The sequence below is a fragment of the Macaca fascicularis genome, chromosome 16 (assembly GCF_037993035.2).
Source record: "Macaca fascicularis isolate 582-1 chromosome 16, T2T-MFA8v1.1".
Taxonomy (NCBI): domain Eukaryota; kingdom Metazoa; phylum Chordata; class Mammalia; order Primates; family Cercopithecidae; genus Macaca; species Macaca fascicularis.
In genome coordinates, this window is record NC_088390.1 from 26,285,132 (window position 1) to 26,298,206 (window position 13,075).

Below are 13,075 nucleotides of genomic sequence, written 5' to 3' on the forward strand. Positions count from 1 at the left end.
TATGGGTTTCCGAATATCACTTTGCCAATTCCACAAGAACTGTCTTAGCGAAAGTCTTCTTGGGGGGAAAGCTGTAACTCTGTGAGATGATTTCACAGAACACAAAGAAGTTTCTCAGAAAGCTTCTTTCTCTTTGTTATTGGAGGATATTTCCTTTGGCCCTATAGTCTTCAAAGGAATCCGAAATATCTGCTGTCAGATTCCACAGAAATAAGGCTGGCAAAGAGATCCACGAAAAACCGATGTAACTCTGTGAGATGAATTAACAGAACACTAAGCAGTTTCTCAGAAAGGTTCCTTCCAGATTTCATCGGAGGATATTTACTTTTTCACCGTAGACCTCTATGGGCTTCCAAATATCACTTTGACAATTCCACAAGAACTGTCTTAGCGAAAGGCTTCTTGAGGGGAAAGCTGTAGCTCTGTGAGATGATTTCACAGAACACAAAGAAGTTTCTCAAAAGATTCTTTCTCTTTGTTATCGGAGGATATTTCTTTGGCCCTGTAGTCGACAAAGGGATCCGAAATATCTGTTCTCAGATTCCACAGAAATAAGGCTAGCAAAGAGATCCACGAAATAGAGATGTAACTCTGTGAGATGAATTAACAGAACACTAAGCAGTTTCTCAGAAAGCTTCTTTCCAGATATCATCGTTGGATATTTCCTTTTTCACCATAGCCCTCAATGGGCTTCCAAATATCTCTTTCACAATTCCACAAGAACTGTCTTAGCAAAAGGATTCTTGAAGGCAAAGCTGTAACTGTGTGAGATGATTTCACAGAACACAAAGAAGTTTCTCAGAAAGCTTCTTTCTCTTTGTTATCGGAGGTTGTTTCCTTTGGCCCTGTAGTCTTCAAAGTGATCCGAAATATCAGTTGTCAGATTCCACAGAAATAAGGCTAGCAAAGAGATCCACGAAATACAGATGTAACTCTGGGAGATGAATTAATAGAACACTAAGCAGTTTATCAGAAAGCTTCTTTCCAGATTTCATCGGAGGATATTTCCTTTTTCACCATAGCCCTCTATGGGTTTCCGAATATCACTTTGCCAATTCCACAAGAACTGTCTTAGCGAAAGTCTTCTTGGGGGGAAAGCTGTAACTCTGTGAGATGATTTCACAGAACACAAAGAAGTTTCTCAGAAAGCTTCTTTCTCTTTGTTATTGGAGGATATTTCCTTTGGCCCTATAGTCTTCAAAGGAATCCGAAATATCTGCTGTCAGATTCCACAGAAATAAGGCTGGCAAAGAGATCCACGAAAAACCGATGTAACTCTGTGAGATGAATTAACAGAACACTAAGCAGTTTCTCAGAAAGGTTCCTTCCAGATTTCATCGGAGGATATTTACTTTTTCACCGTAGACCTCTATGGGCTTCCAAATATCACTTTGACAATTCCACAAGAACTGTCTTAGCGAAAGGCTTCTTGAGGGGAAAGCTGTAGCTCTGTGAGATGATTTCACAGAACACAAAGAAGTTTCTCAAAAGATTCTTTCTCTTTGTTATCGGAGGATATTTCTTTGGCCCTGTAGTCGACAAAGGGATCCGAAATATCTGTTCTCAGATTCCACAGAAATAAGGCTAGCAAAGAGATCCACGAAATAGAGATGTAACTCTGTGAGATGAATTAACAGAACACTAAGCAGTTTCTCAGAAAGCTTCTTTCCAGATATCATCGTTGGATATTTCCTTTTTCACCATAGCCCTCAATGGGCTTCCAAATATCTCTTTCACAATTCCACAAGAACTGTCTTAGCAAAAGGATTCTTGAAGGCAAAGCTGTAACTGTGTGAGATGATTTCACAGAACACAAAGAAGTTTCTCAGAAAGCTTCTTTCTCTTTGTTATCGGAGGATATTTCCTTTGGCGCCATAGTCTTCAAAGTGATCCGAAATATCTGTTCTCAGATTCCACAGAAATAAGGCTAGCAAAGAGATCCACGAAATACAGATGTAACTCTGTGAGATGAATTAACAGAACACTAAGCAGTTTCTCAGAAAGCTTCTTTCCAGATTTCATCGGAAGATATTTCCTTTTTCACCATAGCCCTCTATGGGATTCCGAATATCACTTTGCCAATTCCTAAAGAACTGTCTTAGCGAAAGGCTTCTTGAGGGGAAAGCTGTAACTCTGTGAGATGATTTCACAGAACACAAAGAAGTTTCTCAGAAAGCTTCTTTCTCTTTGTTATTGGAGGATATTTCCTTTGGCCCTATAGTCTTCAAAGGAATCCTAAATATCTGCTGTCAGATTCCACAGAAATTAGTCTAGAAAAGAGATCCACGAAATACAGATGTAACTCTGTGAGATGAATTAACAGAACACTAAGCAGTTTCTCAGAAAGCTTCTTTCCAGATTTCATCGAAGGATATTTCCTTTTTCACCATAGCCCTCTATGGGATTCCAAATATCACTTTGACATTTCCACAAGAATTGTATTAGCGAAACGCTTCTTGAGGGGAAAGCTGTAACTCTGTGAAATAATTTCACAGAACACAAAGAAGTTTCTCAGAAAACTGCTTTCTCTTTGTTATCGGAGGATATTTCCTTTGGCCCTATAGTCTTCAAAGGCAAAGGAAATATCTGTTCTCAGATTCCACAGAAATAAGGCTAGCAAAGAGATCCACGAAATACAGAAGTAACTCTGTGAGATGAATTAACAAAACACTAAGCAGTTTCTCAGAAAGCTTCTTTCCAGATTTCATCGGAGGACATTTCCTTTTTCACCATAGCCCTCTATGGGCTTCCAAATATCATTTTGACAATTCCACAAGAACTGTATTAGCGAAAGGCTTCTTCAGGGGAAAGCTGTAACTCTGTGAGATAATTTCACAGAACACAAAGAAGTTTCCCAAATAGCTTCTTTCTCTTTGTTATCGGAGGATATTTTCTTTGGCCCTATAGTCTTCAAAGGGATCCGAAATATCTGTTCTCAGATTCCACAGAAATAAGGCTAGCAAAGAGATCCACGAAATAGAGATGTACCTCTGTGAGATGAATTAACAGAACACTAAGCAGTTTCTCAGAAAGCTTCTTTCCAGATATCATCGTTGGATATTTCCTTTTTCACCATAGCCCTCAATGGGCTTCCAAATATCTCTTTCACAATTCCACAAGAACTGTCTTAGCAAAAGGCTTCTTGAAGGCAAAGCTGTAACTCTGTGAGATGATTTCACAGAACAAAAAGAAGTTTCTCAGAAAGCTTCTTTTACTTTGTTATCGGAGGATATTTCCTTGGGCCCTATAGTCTTCAAAGGGATCCGAAATATCTGTTCTCAGATTCCACAGAAATAAGGCTAGCAAAGAGATCCACGAAATACAGATGTAACTCTGTGAGATGAATTAACAGAACACTAAGCAGTTTCTCAGAAAGCTTCTTTCCAGATTTCATCGAAGGATATTTCCTTTTTCACCATAGCCCTCTATGGGATTCCAAATATCACTTTGACAATTCCACAAGAACTGTATTAGCGAAAGGCTTCTTGAGGGGCAAGCTGTAACTCTGTGAAATGATTTCACAGAACACAAAGAAGTTTCTCAGAAAACTGCTTTCTCTTTGTTATTGAAGGATATTTCCTTTGGCCCTATAGTCTTCAAAGGGAAAGGAAATATCTGTTCTCAGATTCCACAGAAATAAGGCTAGCAAAGAGATCCACGAAATACAGAAGTAACTCTGTGAGATGAATTAACAAAACACTAAGCAGTTTCTCAGAAAGCTTCTTTCCAGATTTCATCGGAGGACATTTCCTTTTTCACCATAGCCCTCTATGGGCTTCCAAATATCATTTTGACAATTCCACAAGAACTGTATTAGCGAAAGGCTTCTTCAGGGGAAAGCTGTAACTCTGTGAGATAATTTCAGAGAACACAAAGAAGTTTCCCAGATAGCTTCTTTCTCTTTGTTATCGGAGGATATTTTCTTTGGCCCTATAGTCTTCAAAGGGATCCGAAATATGTGTTGTCAGATTGCACAGAAATAAGGCTAGCAAAGAGATCCACGAAATACAGATGTAACTCTGGGAGATGAATTAACAGAACACTAAGCAGTTTCTCAGAAAGCTTCTTTGCAGATTTCATGGGAGGATATTTCCTTTTTCACCCTAGCCCTCAATGGGCTTCCAAATATCACTTTCACAATTCCACAAGAACTGTCTTTGCAAAAGGCTTCTTGAAGGCAAAGCTGTAACTCTGTGAGATGATTTCACAGAACACAAACAAGTTTCTCAGAAAGCTTCTTTCTCTTTGTTATCAGAGGATATTTCTTTGGACCTATAGTCTTCAAAGGGAAAGGAAATATCTGTTCTCAGAATCCACAGAAATAAGGCTAGCAAAGAGATCCACGAAATACAGATGTAACTCTGTGAGATGAATTAACAGAACACTAAGCAGTTTCGCAGAAAGCTTCTTTCCAGATTTCATCGGAGGATATTTCCTTTTTCACCATAGCCCTCTATTGGATTCCAAATATCACTTTGCCAATTCCACAAGAACTGTATTAGCGAAAGGCTTCTTCTGGGGAAAGCTGTAACTCTGTGAGATGATTTCACAGAACACAAAGAAGTTTCTCAGAAAGCTTCTTTCTCTTTGTTATCGGAGGATATTTCCTTTGGCCCTAGGGTCTTCAAAGGGAAAGGAAATATCTGTTGTCAGATTCCACAGAAGTAACGCTAGCAAAGAGATCCACGAAATACAGATGGAACTCTGTGAGATGAATTAACAGAACACTAAGTAGTTTCTCAGAAAGCTTCTTTCCAGATTTCATCGGAGGATATTCCCTTTTTCACCATAGCCCTCTAGGGGCTTCCAAATATCACTTTGACAATTCCACAAGAACTGTCTTAGCGAAAGGCTTCTTTTTTTTTTTTTTTTTTTTAATGAGACGGAGTCTGCTCTGTCACCCAGGCTGGAGTGCAGTGGCCGGATCTCAGCTCACTGCAAGCTTCACCTCCAGGGTTTACGCCATTCTCCTGCCTCAGCCTCCCGAGTACCTGGGACTACAGGCGTCCGCCACCTCGCCTGGCTCGTTTTTTGTATTTTTTTTAGTAGAGACGGCGTTTCACCGTGTTAGCCAGGATGGTCTCGATCTCCTGACCTCGTGATCCACCCGTCTCGGCCTCCCAAAGTGCTGGGATTACAGGCTTCAGACACCGCGCCCGGCCGCGAAAGGCTTCTTGAGAGGAAAGCTGTAACTCTGTGAGATGATTTCACAGAACACAAAGAAGTTTCTCAAAAGCTTCTTTCTCTTTGTTATCGGAGGATATTTCCTTTGGCCCTATAGTCTTCAAAGGGACCCGAAATATCTGTTGTCAGATTCCACAGAAACAAGGCTACCAAAGAGATCCACGATATACAGATGTAATTCTGTGAGATAAATTAAGAGAACACTAAGCAGTTTCTCAGAAAGCTTCTTTCCAGATTTCATCGGAGGATATTTCCTTTTTCACCATAGCCCTCAATGGGCTTCCAAATATCACTTTGACAATTCCACAAGAACTGTCTTAGCGAAAGGCCTCTTGAGGGGAAAGCTGTAACTCTGTGAGATGATTTCACAGAACACAAAGAAGTTTCTCAGAAAGCTTCTTTCTCTTTGTTATCGGAGGATGTTTCCTTTGGCCCTATAGTCTTCAAGGGGATACGAAATATCTGTTGTCAGATTCCACAGAAATAAGGCTAGCAAAGAGATCCACGAAATACAGATGTAACTCTGGGAGACGAATTAACAGAACACTAAGCAGATTCTCACAAAGCTTCTTTCCAGATTTCATCGGAGGATATTTCCTTTTTCGCCATAGCCCTCTAGGGGCTTCCAAATATCACTTTGCCAATTCCACAAGAACTGTCTTAGCGAAAGGCTTCTGGAGGGGTAAGCTGTAACTCTGTGAGATGATTTCACAGAACACAAAGAAGTTTCTCAGAAAGCTTCTTTCTCTTTGTTATCGGAGGATATTTCCTTTGGCCCTATAGTCTTCAAAGGGATCCGAAATATCTGTTCTGAGATTCCACAGAAATAAGGCTAGCAAAGAGATCCACGAAATACAGATGAAACTCTGTGAGATGAATAAACAGAACACTAAGCAGTTTCTCAGAAAGCTTCTTTCCAGATTTCATCGGAAGATATTTCCTTTTTCACCATAGCCCTCTATGGGCTTCCAAATATCACTTTGCCAATTCCACAAGAACTCTCTTAGTGAAAGGCTTCTTGAGGGGAAAACTGTAACTCTGTGAGATGATTTCACAGAACACAAAGAACTTTCCCAGAAAGCTTCTTTCTCTTTGTTATCGGAGGATATTTCCTATGGCCCTGTAGTCGTCAAAGGGATTCGAAATATCTGTTGTCAGATTCCACAGAAAAAAGGCTAGGAAAGAGATCCACGAAATACAGATGTAACTCTGTAAGATGAATTAGCAGAACACTAAGCAGTTTCTGAGAAAGCTTCTTTCCAGATTTCATCGGAGGATATTTCCTTTTTCACCATAGCCCTCTATGGGCTTCCAAATATCACTTTGCCAATTCCACAAGAACTGTCTTAGTGAAAGGCTTCTTGAGGGTAAAGCTGTACCTCTGTGAGATGATTTCACAGGACACAAAGAAGTTTCTCAGAAAGCTTCTTTCTCTTTGATATCGGAGGTTGTTTCCTTTGGCCCTGTAGTCTTCAAAGTGATCCGAAATATCAGTTGTCAGATTCCACAGAAATAAGGCTAGCAAAGAGATCCACGAAATACAGATGTAACTCTGGGAGATGAATTAATAGAACACTAAGCAGTTTATCAGAAAGCTTCTTTCCAGATTTCATCGGAGGATATTTCCTTTTTCACCATAGCCCTCTATGGGCTTCCGAATATGACTTTGCCAATTCCACAAGAACTGTCTTAGCGAAAGGCTTCTTGAGGGGAAAGCTGTAACTCTGTGAGATGATTTCACAGAACACAAAGAAGTTTCTCAGAAAGCTTCTTTCTCTTTGTTATTGGAGGATATTTCCTTTGGCCATATAGTCTTCAAAGGAATCCGAAATATCTGCTGTCAGATCCCACAGAAATAAGGCTGGCAAAGAGATCCACGAAAAACCGATGTAACTCTGTGAGATGAATTAACAGAACACTAAGCAGTTTCTGAGAAAGCTTCCTTCCAGATTTCATCGGAGGATATTTCCTTTTTCAACGTAGACCTCTATGGGCTTCCAAATATCACTTTGACAATTCCACAAGATCTGTCTTAGCGAAAGGCTTCTTGAGGGGAAAGCTGTAGCTCTGTGAGATGACTTCACAGAAAACAAAGAAGTTTCTCAAAAGCTTCTTTCTCTTTGTTATCGGAGGATATTTCTTTGGCCCTGTAGTCGACAAAGGGATCCGAAATATCTGTTCTCAGATTCCACAGAAATAAGGCTAGCAAAGAGATCCACGAAATACAGATGTAACACTGTGAGATGAATTAACAGAACACTAAGCAGTTTCTCAGAAAGCTTCTTTCCAGATATCATAGTTGGATATTTCCTTTTTCACCATAGCCCTCAATGGGCTTCCAAATATCTCTTTCACAATTCCACAAGAACTGTCTTTGCAAAAGGCTTCTTGAAGGCAAAGCTGTAACTCTGTGAGATGATTTCACAGAACACAAAGAAGTTTCTAAGAAAGCTTCTTTCTCTTTGTTATCAGAGGATATTTCCTTTGGCCCTATAGTCTTCAAAGGGATCCGAAATATCTGTTGTCAGATTCCACAGAAATAAGGCTAGCAAAGAGATCCACTAAATACAGATGTAACTCTGTGAGATGAATTAACAGAACACTAAGCAGTTTCTCAGAAAGCTTCTTTCCAGATTTCATCGGAGGATATTTCCTTTTTCACCATAGCCCTCTATGGGCTTCCGAATATCACTTTGCCAATTCCACAAGAACTGTCTTAGCGAAAGGCTTCTTGAGGGGAAAGCTGTAAATCTTTGAGATGATTTCACAGAACACAAAGAAGTTTCTCAGAAAGCTTCTTTCTCTTTGTTATTGGAGGATATTTCCTTTGGCCATATAGTCTTCAAAGGAATCCGAAATATCTGCTGTCAGATTCGACAGAAATAAGGCTAGCAAAGAGATCCACGAAAAACCGATGTAACTCTGTGAGATGAATTAACAGAACATTAAGCAGTTTCTCAGAAAGCTTCCTTCCAGATTTCATCGGAGGATATTTCCTTTTTCACCGTAGACCTCTCTGGGCTTCCAAATATCACTTTGACAATTCCACAAGAACTGTCTTAGCGAAAGGCTTCTTGAGGGGAAAGCTGTAGCTCTGTGAGATGATTTCACAGAACACAAAGAAGTTTCTCAAAAGCTTCTTTCTCTTTTTTATCGGAGGATATTTCTTTGGCCCTGTAGTCGACAAAGGGATCCGAAATATCTGTTCTCAGATTCCACAGAAATAAGGCTAGCAAAGACATCCACGAAATACAGATGTAACTCTGTGAGATGAATTAACAGAACACTAAGCAGTTTCTCAGAAAGCTTCTTTCCAGATATCATCGTTGGATATTTCCTTTTTCACCATAGCCCTCAATGGGCTTCCAAATATCTCTTTCACAATTCCACAAGAACTGTCTTAGCAAAAGGCTTCTAGAAGGCAAAGCTGTAACTCTGTGAGATGATTTCACAGAACACAAAGAAGTTTCTCAGAAAGCTTCTTTCTCTTTGTTATCGGAGGATATTTCCTTTGGCCCTATAGTCTTCAAAGGGATCCGAAATATCTGTTCTCAGAATCCACATAAAGAAGGCTAGTGAAGAGATCCACGAAATACAGATGTAACTCTGCGAGGTAAATTAACAGAAAACTAAGTAGTTTCTCAGGAAGCTTGCCTCCAGATTTCATCGGAGGATATTTCCTTTTTCACCATAGCCCTCTATGGGCTTCCGAATATCATTTTGCCAATTCCACAAGAACTGTCTTAGCGAAAGGCTTCTTGAGGGGAAAGCTGTAACTCTGTGACATGATTTCAAAAAAAAAAAAGAAGTTTCTCATAAAGCTTCTTTCTCTTTGTTATCGGAGGATATTTCCTTTGGCCCTATTGTCTTCAAAGGGATCCAATATATCTGTGGTCAGATTCCACAGAAATAAGGCTAGCAAAGAGATCCAGGAAATACAGATGTAACTCTGTAAGATGAATTAAGACAACACTAAGCAGTTTCTCAGAAAGCATCTTTCCAGATTTCATCGGAGGATATTTCCTTTTTCACCATAGCCCTCTATGGGCTTCCAAATATCCCTTTGCCAATTCTACAAGAACTGTCTTAGCGAACGGCTTCTTGAGGGGAAAGCTGTAACTCTGTGAGATGATTTCACAGAACACAAAGAAGTTTCTCAGAAACCTTCTTTCTCTTTGTTATCGGAGGATATTTCCTTTGGCCCTATAGTCTTCGAATTGATCCGAAATATCTGTTGTCTGATTCCACAGAAATAAAGCTAGCAAAGAGATCCAGGAAATACAGGTGTAACTCTGTGAGATGAATTAACAGAACACTAAGCAGTTTCTCAGAAAGCTTCTTTCCAGATTTCATCGGAGGATATTCCCTTTTTCACCATAGCCTTCTATGGGCTTCCAAATATCACTTTGACAATTCCACAAGAACTGTCTTAACGAAAGGCTTCTTGAGGGGAAAGCTGTAACTCTGTGAGATGATTTCACAGAACACAAAGAAGTTTCTCAGAAAGCTTCTTTCTCTTTGTTTTCGGAGGATGTTTCCTTTGGCCCTATAGTCTTCAAGGGGATCCGAAATATCTGTTGTCAGATTCCACAGAAATAAGGCTAGCAAAGAGATCCACGAAATACAGATGTAACTCTGGGAGACGAATTAACAGAACCCTAAGCAGTTTCTCAGAAACTTCTTTCCAGATTTCATCGGAGGATATTTCCTTTTTCGCCATAGCCCTCTAGGGGCTTCCAAATTTCACTTTGCCAATTCCACAAGAACTGTCTTAGCGAAAGGCTTCTTGAGGGGAAAGCTGTAACTCTGTGAGATGATTTCACAGAGCACAAAGAAGTTTCTCAGAAAGCTTCTTTCTCTTTGTTATCGGAGGATATTTCCTTTGGCCCTATAGTCTTCAAAGGGAAAGGAAATATCTGTTCTCAAATTCCACAGAAAGAAGGCTAGCAAAGAGATCCACGAAATAGAGATGTAACTCTGTGAGATGAATAAACAGAACACCAAGCATTTTCTCAGAAAGCTTCTTTCCAGATTTCATCGGAGGATATTTCCTTTTTCAACATAGCCCTCTATGGGCTTCCAAATATCACTTTGCCAATTCCACAAGAACTGTCTTAGCGAAAGGCTTCTTGAGGGGAAAGCTGTAACTCTGTGAGATGATTTCACAGAACACTAAGAAGTTTCTCAGAAAGCTTCTTTCTCTTTGTTATCGGAGGATATTACCTTTGGTCCTATGGTCTTCAAAGGGATCCGAAATATCTGTTCTCAGATTCCACAGAAATAAGGCTAGTAAAGAGATCCACGAAATACAGATGTAACTCTGTGAGATGAATTAACAGAACACTAAGCAGTTTCTCAGAAAGCTTCTTTCCAGATTTTATCGGAGGATATTTCGTTTTTCACCATAGCCCTCTATGGGCTTCCAAATATCACTTTGCCAATTCCACATGAACTGTCTTAGCGAAAGGTTACTGGAGGGGAAAGCTGTAATTCTGTGAGATGATTTCACAGAACACAAAGAAGTTTCTCAGAAAGCTTCTTTCTCTTTGTTATCGGAGGATATTTCCTTTGGCCCTTTAGTCTTCAAAGGGATCCGAAATATCTGTTCTCAGATTCCACAGAAATAAGGCTAGGAAAGAGATCCACGAAATACAGATGTAACTCTGGGAGATGAATTAACAGAACACTAAGCAGTTTCTCAGAAAGCTTCTTTTCAGATTTCATCGGAGGATATTTCCTTTTTCACCATAGCCCTCTATGGGCTTCCAAATATCACTTTGCCAATTCCACAAGAACTGTCTTAGCGAAAGGCTTCTTGAGGGGAAAGCTGTAACTCTGTGAGATGATTTCACACAACACAAAGAAGTTTCTCAGAAGGCTTCTTTCTGTTTGTTATCGAAGGAAATTTTCTTTGGCCCTGTAGTCGTCAAAGGGATCCGAATATCTGTTGTTAGATTCCACAGAAATAAGGCTAGGAAACAGATCCACGAAATACAGATGTAGCTCTGTGAGATGAATTAACAGAACACTAAGCAGTTTCTCAGAAAGCTTCTTTCTCTTTGTTATCGGAGGATATTTCCTTTGGCCCAATAGTCTTCAAAGGGATCCGAAATATCTGTTCTCAGATTCCACAGAAATAAGGCTAGCAAAGAGATGCACGAAATACAGATGAAACTCTGTGAGATGAATTAACAGAACACTAAGCAGTTTCTCAGAAAGCTTCTTCCCAGATTTCATCGGAGGATATTTCCTTTCTCACCATAGTCCTCTATGGGCTTCCAAATATCACTTTGACAATTCCACAAGAACTGTCTTAGCGAAAGGCTTCTGAGGGGAAAGCTGTAACTCTGTGAGATGATTTCACAGAACACAAAGAAGTTTCTCAGAAAGCTTCTTTCTCCTTGTTATCGGAGGATATTTCCTTTGGCCCTATAGTCTTAAAGGGAAAGGAATTATCTGTTGTCAGATTCCACAGAAATAAGGCTAGCAACGAGATCCACGAAATACAGATGTAACTCCGTGAGGTGAATTAACAGAACACTCAGCAGTTTCTCAGAAAGCTTCTTTCCAGATTTCATCGGAGGATATTTCCTTTTTCACCATAGCCCTCTAGGGGCTTCCAAATATCACTTTGCCAATTCCACAAGAACTGTCTTAGCGAAAGGCTTCTTGAGGGGAAAGCTGTAACTCTGTGAGATGATTTCACAGAACACAAAGAAATTTCTCAGAAAGCTTCTTTCTCTTTGTCATCGGAGGATATTTCCTTTGGCCCTATAGTCTTCAAACGGCTCCGAAATATCTGTTGTCAGATTCCACAGAAATAAGGCTAGCAAAGAGATCCACGAAATACAGATGTAACTCTGGGAGATGAATTAACAGAACACTAAGCAGTTTCGCAGAAAGCTTCTTTCCAGATTTCATCGGAGGATATTTCCTTTTTCACCATAGCCCTCTATGGGCTTCCCAATATCACTTTGCCAATTCCACAAGAACTGTCTTAGCGAAAGGCTTCTTGAGGGGAAAGCTGTAACTCTGTGAGATGATTTCACAGAACACAAAGAAGTTTCTCAGAAAGCTTCTTTGTCTTTGTTATTGGAGGATATTTCCTTTGGCCCTGTAGTCGTCAAAGGGATCCGAAATATTTTTTGTCAGATTCCACAGAAATAAGGCTAGCAAAGAGATCCACGAAATACAGATGTAACTCTGGGAGATGAATTAACGGAACACTAAGCAGTTTCTCGGAAAGCTTCTTTCCAGATTTCATCGGAGGACATTTCCTTTTTCACCATTGCCCTCTATGGGATTCTAAATATCACTTTGACAATTCCACAAGAACCGTCTTAGCGAAAGGCTTCTTGAGGGGAAAGCTGTAACTCTGTGAGATGATTTCACAAAACACAAAGAAGTTTCTCAGAAAGCTTCTTTCTCTTTGTTATCGGAGGAAATTCTCTTTGGCCCTGTAGTCGTAAAAGGGATCCGAATATCTGTTGTCAGATTCCACAGAAATAAGGCTAGGAAAGAGATCCACGAAATACAGATGTAACTCTGTGAGATGAATTAACAGAACACTAAGCAGTTTCGCAGAAAGCTTCTTTCCAGATTTCTTCGGAGTATATTTCGTTTTTCAACGTAGCCCTCTAAGGGCTTCCCAATATCACTTTGCCAATTCCACAAGAACTGTCTTAGCAAAAGGCTTCTGGAGGGGAAAGCTGTAACTCTGTGAGATGATTTCACAGAACACAAAGAAGTTTCTCAGAAAGCTTCTTTCTCTTTGTTATCGGAGGATATTTCCTTTGGCAATATAGTCTTCAAAGGGAAAGGAAATATCTGTTCTCAGATTCCACGGAAATAAGGCTAGCAAAGAGATCCACGAAATAAATATATAACACTT